Consider the following 12,008-nt stretch of genomic DNA (forward strand, 5'->3'; position numbering starts at 1 on the left):
TGGACAGGGAGGCCTGGCATGCTGCAGTCCATGGGGTCACAAAGAGTCGGACACGACTGAGCAACTGAACTGAACTGAGCATATTCAGGCTATCATAGCCACCAAAGCTACACATAGTCAGGGGGAAGCAATTTTCCAAAAGAAAACCAGGAAGGTATATATGTTTTTAAAAAGAGAGAAATGAAATACTGGTCATGTCTTTTACCTTACAGCAGATAAAATAATATTTCTTTTGTGCCTTCTGGATTTATTAACATGCTTAGCTACCAATTATAAAAATACTTTTCTATATATTTTCAAGGATTTTGTGCAGTAAGCAGCTTCCAAGACGACCTCTGTGATCCCTGCTCATGGCACTCACAGCATGGCATCGTCCCCTCCTTCCCTGTGCAGGAGTTCATACTATGTGGCGAAAAGAATGTGAGAAGTGATGGTCTGTCACTTCTGAGAGTAGGTTATACATGACTGTACCCTCCATCTTTCTCTCTTAGGTCACTCACTGTGGGGCAAGTCAGCTGCCATATTTTTAGGGCATTCAGATAAACCATGGAGATGCCCCTGGCAAGGAACAAGGTCTCTGGCCAATAACCACTAAGGGATTGAGGCCTGCCAACAACTACCTGAGTGATCTTGGAAGTGGATCCCTCGCCAGTTGAACATTGAGATGACATCTTGACTACAAACTCATGAGAGACCCTGAGCCAGAACCATCCAGCTAAGTTACTCTCAGATTCCTGACCCACAGAAGCTGAGATAGCAAATGCTTGTCTAAAGCTGCTAAATTTGGGACTAATTTGTCATGTAAATCTAGAGAACAAATCCATTTTGTTGTTTGTTTTGTAAAATAGGTAAATCTTGGGTCCCTTTGAAACCTATTTTCATTCATAGTATAAGGTGTAGCTCAAACTGTTTTTTTTTTTTCCAAATAGATAATCAATGGTCTTGACATCATTTATTGAATATTCTATCCTTCCCACTCTGGCTTGAAATGCTGCATTTTAATTTATTAACTTACCATATTGTAACGAGGTTCTTGGTGTCTAGAGTCCTTCCACCAGGCTGGTACCCCCACCTTCTTGCTGCTGGAGTCCTTGACTGCTAACAGCTCACCCTTGCATTGTTCTTGGGAGGGCTGACCTCGACTGATAGGAGCTGCCTTGCCTAGAGATGCTTGGAAGGTCACACCCCACCCCATGCATGCCACTGACTGATGGATGCAGGGGGTATAGGTTACTGATGCCTGGGACAACCTCTGTGGTGCCGGTCATGTTCCCGAGTCCCTGAGGGATCAGGCTGAGTCTAGGCTTCTCCTGAGCCCACAGCTCTGCCTCTTCTCGCCCATCTGGTCCTGCTTTTTCCTCACTCCCCAAGAGTTCTCCTGAGAGCTGTCCCTCAGCAAATTGCTACACAAGGATCCCAGAGTCAGGTTCTGCTACTAGGGAGCCCTCCCTCAGTCACATGTGCCCAGGGCTCTATTTCTGGACTGTTTGTTCCGAGCCATTGATAACATTTACCAGCTGGTCCCAGTATCACACTGTTTTGTTTTTGCTTCGGAGTGGTCTGATCCAATAATTACTTTGCCACTCATTATTGTTAATTAGCTTTAAAAAACAATTGTCACGGGGACTTCCCTGGTGGTTCAGTGGTTGAGACCTTATGCTTTCACCGCTGAGGACGCTGGTTCAATCCCCAGCTGGGGAATGAAGATCCTGTATGCTGTGGAGTGCAGCCAAAAATTAATACAAATTCTTCTAAAAATCATGGTAAAATGTACATAATATTCATCCTTTTAACCATTTGTAAGTACAATTCAGTGATAGTGAAAACATTCACAACACTGTTTACATGACCACTGTCTATACCCAAAATGTTTCATCCTTCCCAACATAAATAATACCCATTAAATAATAATATCCACTTCCAGTCATCCTCCAGCCCCTGGGACCCTCTACTCTGCTTTCTGCCTGTCTGCGTGCCAATCCAGGTACCTTAGATGAATGAAATCATACAATATTTGACTTTCCGCATCTGGCTTATTTCATTAAGCATAATGCTTTCAAAGTCTACCATGTTGTAGTATATATCAAAATCTCATTCCTTTTAATGGCTGAATAATATTCCATTACATTTATATATCACATTTAATTTATCAGTTTACCTGTTGACGGATACTTGGGTTGTTTCTGCTTTTTGGCTGTTGTGTGCTGCTGTGAACACTGGTATACAGATACACCAGTACTCCACTGGGTCCCTGGAGAATGTCATATGTAAAAGCAAAGAGAATAGTGTAATTAGTGCCCAAGTACTCAACTGCCAATTATTGGCTGTAGCTAATCTTGTTTCCTCTTTATTTTCCCCTTGAACACACACACACACACACACACACAATTCCTCTATCTCCTCCCCAACCTCTGCTGCTGGCTTATTTTAAAGTAAATTCTAGACATTATGTATCTTTAAGAAAAGGATTCCTTTAACATAAACACCATACCATTACTTCATCTTTAAAACAAATAATCATTTCTTTGAAACATCTAATATCTAATCAGGGTCAAATTTCCTTGATTATCTCCAAATGTTGGTCTGAGTCACACGTTGCATTCTGATGACATGACTTATATTTCCTTTAACCTATTAAAGTCCCTCTGTTTTTTTTGAACCTAAGAAATTTTTTTAGATCCTTTGTTCATAAGCTAGCGTGCTGTGACCACGTCACAGGTCCCAGGGTTGCTGCTTTTCCCACCCTTCAGTAGACAGCGCTTCGGGTGCTCCCCTGGAGCTGCACCAGTCTCGCACCTCCACAGAGCGGTCAAGTGGGTCCCCATTTCCACCTTTAGTAAGTGTACCATCTGAAAACGCATTTCCTTGGGGCCTTTTTGATGGTAAGTGGGGAGTTGGAATTCTCAAGGCTTTTTTGGTTTTCTGTTCTTAAGAAATGACCTTTTCCAAGAAACCTGTTGGATGACTCAACAGGAGGCCCTAGGACTAACAAAGACACCAAGTTGTTTCACAAAATGCATAATAGAAGAAAGAAACATTTATAGATTGAACATCACTTTAAACTATGGTTTAAAATATGAGTGAATTATTAAACTGGATGAACACAGATATAACTATTCCCCCTATATCTCAAAAGTTATATATATATATATATATATATATATATATATATATTCAGATATAACTATTCCCTCTATATCTCAAAAGTTTTATATATATATATATTCATGATGAACAGAAGTTGGAAAAGTAGAGATATTTGGATGAAGAGTTATCATGCATTGCATTGTATAAGGTGATTTTCCAGTTAGAGAAGGACAGATTCATTTCCTAAGAAGTCTCTGCCTCCGCTTGTCTTTATTTTTTTATTCTGTGAAGTTTCTCCATCCACTGCCCTTGACCGGGTGTTTCACTTCCTCCACAGAAGGAACTCTGAATATGCTCTGGATTTTGTCTCTGGTTATTGGCCATCTCTGGGTGCCACCAGCTATGCCCTCGTCTCTGCTGGGTTCTCGCAGATTCCTTTCCCCTAGCTGCAGGCACTCTTCACGCTAGCTGGCAGCAATCACTCAGGCACAGGAGAAAAAACAAATGCAACATCAACAGTCTCAAATCATAGGAAGCAAGGAGCTAACTTCTTTTTTGTTTCCTCTTAGGCCAGAAGGGACGCGCCAGTGGCTTCTGCTTGGCTTTTCCTACAAGAATTACAATAGACTTACTCTTTAAGTCAGGGAGCAGTTCCATGGCAGTCAGGTTATCTGCTCCATCTGCACAATCAGAAGCTGGGGAGATGACTGAAGACTGCTGCTTCATAGGGCCTGCTGTTGACCGTGGCCGAAGTCTCAGTAATCACCTGAGGCTCTTAAAGTCCTGACTGGAGGACCAAGCTGGTGGTCTACATATCAAGGAAGCGGCTTTATTGACTGCAGGGTTTATTTTTTTGAGGTTTTGTTGAGCCAGGGTCAATTGTAACTGGAAGTTTGGGAGGTTCTTCTTTACCTGGCAAAATCACTGCAAGTTCTTTGGTGGAAAACTAGGAAAATGGTGCATAGTATATACTTGTGCTGTTCAAACTGGTTAGCAGTGTCTTAAGTTTGGAAATGGGATTATGAGGGGCTGAAACTCTAGTAAAACTAGGCCTCTATTCCCTAGATCCAGAGAACATTCAATTATATACTTCACAAGCAGTTGAATTGTGTTGACCAAATATTTCCTGCTCTTTGCCTTCAGGACGCCTCGTTGCTTCATGGCCCCCTTGTGGTTGGATGGGGTACTACATGACTAGTTCCGGCCACCCTGTTACGAGCGAATGTATGTCACTTCAGGGCCAGAACATCTAATTGCTGATTTGTTACCCTCCAGATCAATACTTTTGCTTTTGAGTTTGGCAGTGTTCATGACTGTTCATGGCAGTGATCGTGACTACTTCATTAGCCTATATCCTGGAGTGAGAAGGTGTAAAGTGAAGAGGACCCAGCAACTTGCAATAGATATATACGACGTAAACAAGAAGCAAACCTTTGTTACTTCATGTCATTCAAATTTTGTCATAATCTAGCATACTTTGATTGGTACAAAAATTGCTTCTGGGAGATGGAGGTTATCTTAACAAAATCTGACTTTTGTGGCATTGACTTGTGGGGCAAGGAAGACGATTGTGGAAGCTGTTATACATGAGTGAATTTGACAAAACCGTCACCTACAATAAACTGGAAGACAATGAACCTAGTAAGCTTGTAGCTCCAGGAGAGGGAGACTAGAAAACAAAATGTTAATAGCAGGTATTGGTCAGTGTTGGCTGCAGCCTGATGCCCCCACATCCTTGAGGCACAGCGAGTACTTGGATCTTCATAGGAGGGAGTTGCTGAACTGGGCACAGCCTTGTGGTACAGGCCAGGTCTGCCTAGTGGCCCCTGCCCACCCACCTGGCCCTGTGGCACACCTGTGCATGCTCAGTCCCTCAGCCGCGCCCAACTCCTTGCGACCCTAAGGACTGTAGCCTGCCAGACTCCTCTGTCCATGGAATTCTCCAGGCAAGAACCCTGGAGTAGGTTGCCATTTCATCCTCCAGGGGATCTTCCTGATGCAGGGATCGAACCTGTGTCTCTTGCATCTCCTGTATTGGCAGGCAGTTTCTTTATCACTGACCCACCTGGGAAGCCCTGCGGCACACCTGCCCCCCACCCTCAATTCATGCTGCATGTCTCTTCCTCCTATTCTGAAGCTTGTTTCCATGGAGACACAAGAAGCTGCAGGCCTGCCTGGCATCTCTGCTGGCTTGTTGGCCAGCCCGGGCAGCCTGCAGAGTTGCGGGCTGCAGGAGAGCAGGTGGGGAGTGCCACTGGCTTCTGCTTATTGCCTGGCTTGCCCTACAAGCTGCGGCCGTAGGGCTGTAGACCACCGTGGTCTTCAGATGCAGCTCTCCCAGTGCTTGCTGAGGCTACAGGGGCAGCACGCGTAGTATGGGGCTAGACAGTGCCGGGTAAGGCCACCCAGAAAACACGGCAGCTAGGAGGTGGGATCCTGTGGATCTATTCTTCTCCCCCGAGGCAGACTTCTTGGCATCACAGTGGTTCCTATGGCCTCTCTGAAGATCTCTTATGCAGCTGAGCAATCGCTGTGCTTATCACAGTGCTATGGCCTGCTCACTCCTGCCTTCCCTCCTCCTTTGCCTGTCTCACTCCAGCTACCCTGGGATTCAATCCCCCCCCCCAAAAGTGTTAACATCTAAACTTTTGCCTCAGACTTTTCCAGAAAATCGAGGCTGAGGCAAAGCTCATTCTTCACACTTTGTTTTACAAAAATCGCCCTGTGACATCAGTTTTGCTCAACACATAGTCACTTAGCACCTCCTCCTGTTTGCTGGGCACCAGGAGAAACTTTGGGGACGCAGTGCTGAACACAGCAGGTACAGTCCTTCCCCCAGAGCCTTTGGGGTACAGGCGCCAAGGGAGACGTGGGAAACAAATATCCCATTATGTAGAAAGCCAGAAAAGCAAATTCTAGAAGCTTTTATGTCTATTATAGGTCAATTCTAAAACCTGTGAACAAGGAGAAAGGGAACAGTGGCTAGATTTATACAAATTCTGCGTGCCAGATAATCCCTTTCCTGAAAGTGGACGGTCAGGGGTGCTGGCGAGGTGAGTACTTGGGTCACAGTACTCACCTGAGAAAATATTGGCCTAAGACTCTTCTAGCAGCTTCTGGGTCGGTCAACTCCGCAGACTGGAGGACAGGATACTCTGGTGGACTCAAGAGAAGATGACGAATTTGGAAGGTTAAACCTTCGAGAGGAAGGGATTCTCCCTCAGAGAGGGTGGACCAGAAGCTGGGAGTCCACTAACGACCTCTGACCTTCCCTCCCACTCAGGCATCCTGTGCTGCCCTGAGCACCTGTTGTCTTTTGGAGAATTTTATTCCAATTATTTGCTCCGTGTAGCAGGAGTTTTGGTACTCTACAGGTCCTGTAGCCCTCATTCACCAGTCCTGTGTACTCACCCTCTTCTAAAGGCTGGCATCGGGGTTTCCTTGTTCCTTGGGCTCTGGAGTGACCTGGAAATGCCTGTGTTTATGCCCCTCCAGAGCAGCCTGTAGCCAAGAACTGCGAGTGGAGGAAAGCTAAACTTCCCCTCCTCGAGGTTGGGTCAACTCTCAATGGTAATTTACATACCACACTTCCCCCCAGAATCAGGTGAAGGCTAGGACTTTGCCTAAGATGGTCCCTTTGACTGCCTTTCCCCTTTGCTACTCTGCTCACCTCACTCCCAGGACCAGTTGAGTCCTTTCCACCCAGTGTTCTTGGATCTGAAGTACCAGAAATTTCTAATCAAAAGTGGCAAGAAGAAAAAAAAAAAGTGGCAAAGGGGTTGTCTGGGTGGGCCCTCAAGAACTGGATGGTCTGGTTAGGAGCCATCTCTGAGCACAGGAGGGCTGAGACCAGGCCTAAGAGCAGGGTGGAGGGGGAGGCAGAAGGGTGGGGCAAGGAGCTGTTCTTCAGTGGGATATCCTGCTGATATGGCTCTCAGTGAGGCACATACGTGCTCAGACGAGCACCTTCCACCCTTCTCAGGGGCACAGGAGGTCTGATGCACCGGGAGGCTTTGTTATTGTGAGGCCAGCTTCCTCCTCAAGGCTTAGCTCCCCCCTACTTCCTGCAAACACCTGTCTTTGTGTGCTCAGCAGGTGCTGGACCCAGGATGGAGATTTGCCTATGTCAGGGGGCTCAGGGGGACCAGAAACCTCACACCTCCGGTACTGCAGCCCCTCCGGGGACACTACCCAAAGGCGGGCACAGCAGAACCTGTGATGGAGAGAGATGCAGCTCAGCTTTCTTCAGTGAGTTTGAAAACAATGCTTAGGGATCCCCAAGCCTGGATTCTTTCTTGTGGGGAAACATCATTTTTGTGCAAGAAGTCTAAGGGTCGGAAACTTGAACCCAAGGAAACTAATTCAGGGCTTGGCTACTTGGGGGAGGGGTCTGAAGTTCTGATTGTGCTTTTTAATTAGACCTGGGATTAGAGGAGGCCCTGGGGAGGGGTGGGGAGAGTGCGGACGTGCTTTAAAAACTTTTAGGTTTTTATGCTTGGGGTTCTGTAAAATCAAGTAATGTTTTTATTTCAAGTCCCCAAATTAAGGTCATTTGTTCTAATTTAGGCTTTTCCAATTCAGAGTAGGATTCTGAGACACTTTTAGATGATCAGGGAAAGGCTGAGGCAGCCTCTGGGAGTGAAAAGAGCAGAGGGGCAGCCTGGCTGGAGGGTCTGAGCTATGGGGGCGTGAGTCTGGGCCTCCTTTGTGTCAAAGGGCAGGGGAGCAGGGACCCCCTTTCCCCACCCCTCTGCTGGAAGTCAGTTCTGTACTCTTAACCTGTCTCCACCTCCAGACTCTGTCTAGCCCTCCCCGGAAGGCTCAGCAGCTCCTGTATCTCCAGGGAGGCATGGTCCCAAGCACAGCTCACCTGCTCAGAGTCCCCTGCTTGGGACTGTACCTCCCATGCTCAGACTCTGTCTTGGGGCAACTTCCACACCCTGGGGTCCTCTTATCTCTGGTGGCCCAGGCCTCCCCCAGACTCTGCCCTCCCTGCGTCGGTCAGCTCTGCTGGCTGCCAAGAGTGCAGTTTATCCGATGAAAGGGTAAGGCGAGACCTGCAGCCAGGTGTCGGGGCTCAGAGGTTGGGGTGGAGAGTGAGACCTTGAGGTCAGAAAATTCCTTCCAGACTCTGGCAGGCTCAGGGGACCCAGGCAAACCTGAACAACCGGGCCTGGCACAGACCAAGTCTTCCAGCAGAATGGGTAGCTCTCGAGACTTCTGGGTGGCCCTTGGGGGGGACCCAAGGGAGGCTACCTCGAGTCCCTGGAATCATGGCTGCCATCTCCTGGTCTCTGAACACCCCCACCATCTTCTACTCCATGTTTCTTAACCTCTATTGTGCCAGGGACCCCTTGAGGGTGCTGTGCGGCCTAAAATGAAGCCCTTTTCCAGAATGTTTTCAACGCATGAAATAAAATACACAGAATTACAAAGGGAACCGATTACAGTGAATAGGTTAATATTATTATTAAACAATAAACTGCGATGGAGTAATATGTGCGCTTCTTAACAAATCAGAAATAAGACCTAGTGGAGGCTTTAAGCAGGCCCATGGGCTCTCCCAGTGGCTCAGCGGTAAAGAATCTGCCTGCAATGCAGGAGACATGGGTTTAATTCCAGGGTCAGAAAGATCCCCTGGAGGAGAGGAAGGCAACCCACTCCAGTATGCCTACCTAGAGAATCCTATGGACGGAGGAGCCTGGTGGGCTACAGTCCATAGGGTTGCACAGAGCCAGACATGACTGAAGTGACTTAGCGTGCACATACAATTCTGAAGTAGTGACGAGCAAAACCATTGTCTGCAACAACTCTTCCGTCATAGAAAAGGGGCAGTGATTTCCACCGGTAACAAAGTCACAGGTAATAGTACATGGGGTTTGTCCACATTTATACTGAATGTAATGCTAAATTTCAGCTAGAGGGTAGTGCAAACAACAGCATCCTTTTTTTTCCCACCCAAGTTCATGGCTGCCTTAAACGCTACCTGCAAACTCCAGGCGAAGAACCCTGCCTTTTGCCTGGTCCCCTACCTCATAGTATCTGCTTTTCTCACTCCTTGCCACCAGGCTCCTCTCTGTGCCCCTCTGCCCCTCAGCATCAGGTACTGGACCTCCTTCACCACCCATCTCCCCTACTTTTCAGGGGCTCGAACAGGCTGGTTGAGGTCTGAACCCAGAGAGTGCCCTGAGCAAGCTGAGTGTTGGGCCACACCCCTCAGGCCTGTTCTTGCCCAGGAGTCAGCAATAGAGACATCCGTGGTTTAATGGGTGGGAGGGGGATCTTACCTGTCTGAAGCTAGGTCCTGGAGGGACACACCATAGTGAGTGGCAGCCGGTGGATAAAACAGGGCAGCAGTCTTTGCTCCTGGGGGTTGGTGGAAGGAGAGATCACCAGTTACAGAAGAGTTGACATCAGGTGGGCTCATTAGTTACCAAGGAAACTGATAGGAGGGCAGGCCCCTCACTGCCCTCTTGATGAGAATTGTCAACAGCTGGGGCCTGGAGCAAGTACATAGGAAGGTCAATCACATGCCTAAGACCTACGTGAAGTAGGCACTGGTCAGGCAGGGAATGTACAGAGAGCAAGAGCTCCACCATCTTGAGTGGCTTGACCATACAGAGAGTTTGCAAAGCAGCAGCAACGAACAAAGGAGATGGAGCAGAGAGTAGGTGGGAGGGCAGGAGTGTGTCCAGATGTGTAAGTTCAGATGTGTGCGTGGATGGCACTGACATAAAAATGGGGGCTGGTGCCTACCACTTTGTGTTCAGCAGCGTTTTTTAAAAATCCCAATGCCTAGGCCATGCCCTCGGCCAACTAAAGCCGTCTCTGGGGTTGGGCTCCAGGTGTCGTAATTCATTAAACTCCCAAGTGACTCCAGCGTGCATTGGGGGCTGGGTGTGAAGGCAGAAGACAGAGAACTGGGTGGGAAGAGAGAGGAGAGGCCCTAGAAGTCTCACAGAGGCACATCTGTGTGCTCAGCCCAGAGCCCGAACCGGACCAAGCAGGGAAGGGAAGACAGGACAGAGGACTGAGGGACCCTACAATTTTTGCTGAGTTTGAGGACCCTAATGTGGAGGGCGCCAGCCAACACCAGTCCCTGAAATTGCTAGCGTCTCCTGGGATTAGCTGGTTTTGCAAAAGAAGAGAATGAGCACCTTCCCCACCAACGCACTCATTGCCCTGCAAAGAACTAACCCCCGTGGCTCCCGAAGGTAGGGGAGCTGGGGCCCCTGGAGGCTGTGGGGCTGGCGTGCTTGGCTACAGGCTCCCATGCCAGCTCCCATACCAGCTCACTTCCCCATTCTGGGAAAAGGGCTGTGGCCCGCATACCTGCCTTTCCTTCTGTTGCTCCTATGCCCCCTCCCGGAGGGTCTGGGTAGGGGCTCACTCACAGGCCACAAAATGGCCTGTGACAAGACCTGCCTGGGCCCCAGAGAGAGAAGGGAAGGCCTGGTAACCACCCTCAGCCTCAGCAACCAGGTGCAAGACACGGGGGCTGGCACTGCCAAGGTCTACCGAGCTCCGGGCACTGTGCAGGTGATTCACTGAGTCACTCTTGTCAATTAAATCATCGGAGCCAATGAGGCTGGCACCGCTGTCTCCATTTTATAGGCAAGAAAGGAGGCTCAGAAGGTAGGAGCTGCCCAAAGTCACAAAGTTCCACACGGCGGTGCAGACCTGGGTGATCCCGTCGTTCTCTGGTGATGATACACGTCTGTGCTGTCCAAAATGTGCAGCTCCAGGCACGACAGCCCCTGTTAGCCCGGGGCCCTGACGCTGGGGTAGCTTGCTAGTGTCCTCTATGCACTTCCTTATGAATAGAGCAGTTTTAGCGCCTCATTCTAGGGCTGAGGAAACTGAGCCTCAGAGATGTTGCTTGTTCCTTCCCAGGCGCTTATGGATAGGAGCAGCGCTGGGCAGACGCGAAAGGAAATTCAGTGTTGACAGTTTCGGGATTCTGCTCCCAAAGCCGACATGTCTACAGTCACATCAAAAGACAAATCCGATTTCAATGCAGGATTTTCATTCAAAAGTCTTCCAGTGCTACTCATGCCACGCTCGGCTAAAGGAGGGTTTGTGGGGTGGTCACTGGGAACAGACCCAGACACACGTTGTATCCAGAATCACTCTTCACTAAGAACATCTCTAGCTAATTGTAGGTTACCATCCTGTCGTCTACACCTGTGCACTCTGAACAGTCAGAAATCGCTCCGGACTGTCCTAAGTCAAAGTGCGTACCTTCCTGCCTTCCTCTTGCCCTCAGAAAAATGCTTCACTCCATGGGGAACAGCTAAGGATTGTGGTTGCTCCTGCTGCTGCTGCTAAGTCGCTTCAGTCGTGTCCAACTCTGTGCGACCCCCGAGACGGCAGCCCACCGGGCTCCCCCCTCCCTGGGATTGTGGTTAAGATCAGCTAAAAAAAATGTTTTTTAATAGTCTTTTTTTCCCTTTTATTTCCTTTTTTATCCCCATTCCCCACTCTCATGACCTTCTTCCCCACAGGAGGCTATTCTAATATATTTAATGTGTGTAGCTTTATATGTATGCATTTTTGTAAACATGCACTGTTTAGAAGATTTTTCTTAAACAGATACAGAACAATTTTTTTTTAATATGTATTCGGCTGCACTGAATCTTAGTTGTGACGTGCGGGACCTGGGTTGTGGCAGGCACGCTCTTCACTGCGGTGTGCAGGCTTCTTTACTTGTGGCGCAAAGGCTCAGTTGCCCTGCGGCACGTGGGATCTTAATTCCCCAGCCAAGAATCGAACCCATGTCCCCTGCATTGGAAGACAGATTCCTAACCACTGGACCACCAGGGAAGTCCCCAGCTAAAAATTTTGAAGAAGAAAATTGTTTTTCCTGCTGTTCCAGCAGATCACCAAAAGATCAGAAAAAGTATATAGTAATTCCTAGGGTA

The 12,008-nt window shown here is 48.2% G+C and overlaps 1 long non-coding RNA gene across 1 annotated transcript; it reads right to left on the reverse strand.

Moving 5' to 3' along the window:
• Positions 1-1,521: 1,521 nt before the first annotated feature.
• LOC123333464 lies at positions 1,522-9,497 on the reverse strand. Its single transcript, XR_006550883.2, has 3 exons — positions 9,375-9,497; positions 2,159-2,251; positions 1,522-1,716 (listed from the first exon to the last, which is right to left on the reverse strand). It is a non-coding gene; the product is annotated as an uncharacterized LOC123333464 (long non-coding RNA).
• Between the last annotated feature and the right edge of the window lie 2,511 nt (positions 9,498-12,008).

The sequence above is a fragment of the Bubalus bubalis genome, chromosome 4 (assembly GCF_019923935.1).
Source record: "Bubalus bubalis isolate 160015118507 breed Murrah chromosome 4, NDDB_SH_1, whole genome shotgun sequence".
Taxonomy (NCBI): Eukaryota; Metazoa; Chordata; class Mammalia; order Artiodactyla; family Bovidae; genus Bubalus; species Bubalus bubalis.